The sequence below is a fragment of the Pteropus vampyrus genome, unplaced genomic scaffold (genome assembly GCF_000151845.1).
Source record: "Pteropus vampyrus isolate Shadow unplaced genomic scaffold, Pvam_2.0 Scaffold1000003002, whole genome shotgun sequence".
NCBI lineage: Eukaryota > Metazoa > Chordata > Mammalia > Chiroptera > Pteropodidae > Pteropus > Pteropus vampyrus.
Window position 1 is genome coordinate 1 of NW_011917404.1, and position 1,978 is coordinate 1,978.

The 1,978-nt window shown below is 46.1% G+C and overlaps 1 long non-coding RNA gene across 1 annotated transcript; it reads left to right on the forward strand.

Annotated features, from left to right (window-relative positions):
• The first annotated feature begins 35 nt into the window (after positions 1-35).
• On the forward strand, positions 36-1,888 carry LOC111735537. The gene is made up of 2 exons (XR_002778829.1): positions 36-214; positions 325-1,888. It is a non-coding gene; the product is annotated as an uncharacterized LOC111735537 (long non-coding RNA).
• Positions 1,889-1,978: the final 90 nt, after the last annotated feature.

Sequence of the window (1,978 nt, forward strand, 5' to 3'; positions counted from 1 at the left end):
TTCCTTCCTTCCTTCCTTCCATGTTTCCCTCCCTTATTCCTCCCTCCTTCCCTCCCTTTTTCTTTCTTTTCTTTGTTTAAACAGGTGGCTCCGGAGCTGTTTGTTTCACAGGATTCTCTCAAATCTTGGTCCTTGGCCCCAGCCACAGAGCAAGCTGAGTGGTGGCTGCCAGCCATTTTCCTGAGGAGCCACCTGCACTGACCCCCAAGACAAGGTGCCTTGGCAGCTGCCTAATGCCTTTCTGAAGCTCAGTGTGGATTTGGCATAGCTGATAGTTTCATTTTTCCTGACCTTAACAAGCCACCAATTCCATTTCTTCCCCAGGTTGTCATGAATGGGCATACTGAGGCCATGTCAGATCCACAAGGCCAGCTTTCCATCGGTCCATTTGTATCCTGTTTTTTAAGAGGCTTCATCAAATGGCTTGGATGAGAGGTCAATACAAGGGGCAGGGAGGCCTGAGTCACAGCTCAGATTTCAGACTCTAAAACTGAAGTGAGTTTATTGAAAGGTTGTCTTCCCACTCCTGTTGGCACTGGTGAGCTGCAACGCAGAATTCCTAGGGGCTCATCCGGATCTACTGACACAGGCCCACGCAGAAAAATGACCAGCCAGTTTCATATGAGGCAACAGACAATAGCCTGAATCCAGTCAGGGATTCAAACAGCCCACGCCATCCCTCCAACACCACACACTGTGGTAGACAGAACAAACGGCCCCCAAAGATGTCCACATCCGAATCCTGAAACCCTGTGAATGGTACCTTACATGGCAGAAGGGACTTCACAGATGGGATTATGTTAAAGATCTTGAGATGGGGGGAGTATCCCGGATAATCCAGGTGGGACTGATGCAACCACAAGGATCTTCATGAGAGGGAGGTCGGAGGGTCAGAGTGGGAGGAGGTATGACAATGGAAGCAGAGATCAGGGTAATGCGCTTGACGATGGAGGAAGGAGCCATAAGCCAAGAATGCCAGTGGCCTCTAGAAGCTGGAAAAGGTGAAGAAACAGATTCTTCCATCAAGTCTCCAAAAGGACCTACCCCTGCTAACATCTGTTAACTTAAAAATAAAAGGCCTTTCACAATGAGAGGCAAACAAGCATTTATTTGAGATCAAAGAATAGCTGGGATGCACTGATTCAGGTAGAAGTCCAAACGGTGTTCCGATTAGGAGATGAAGGCGAGGGGTATTTATGACAAAAGGAAGGGGAACAATTACATCCTTGGAAAGAAGTCATTTCTATTGGTGCAGATAACAATGATATTAGTTCTAAATAATGTTTTTAATTTTCAGTTCGATAGTCATCAATTCCGTAGCCATAATATCTGCTTTCCTGTTATCCCTGCAAACAGTTTATTTTGGATGCACTGTTTCCCTAGGCCCAGTCCAAATGTTATTTTGCCTTATTTTAACATTTCCAAGGTCTGAGGTATCATATATGTGAGGCAGTTCCTCTGGCAAGGCAGCTCTGGCTTCATTTTAAAGTGGCCCATTTATATTATTGCTTATAAGCCCATAAGACCCATTTTGGACTTCTGACCTCCAGAACTGTAAGAGAATAAATTTATGCTATTTTAAGCCACTCGGTTTGTTACAGCAGCAATAGGAAACTAATCAGCCTCCCAGAGGTTTCTGTAGGCCCTCGAGCCAACCAGCCCCAAGGGGAACAGCCGAAGCCAACCCAGACTCATGCAGCATCTCTGGAGAAGCTCCTGAAGCTGAGTGGCTTTGGAAAACGCTGGTGTGTAAACAAGACTCTTTCATGGAGGTGACCTCTCAGAACCTGTAATGTGTTTATCAGTCTAGTGAGCCTTCAAGAAAAGGTGCGTGCAGAGGATTTCGATGCTCTAACTGCTCTAACAATGCTCTAACTGTGAAACTTTTCAAAGTGATGACTCGGCTATCCTTTGGTTGGGTGTTCTGTGAAGGATTAGCCACTTCTACCCGGCCTATTCATCTTTATCCTGTGACCTC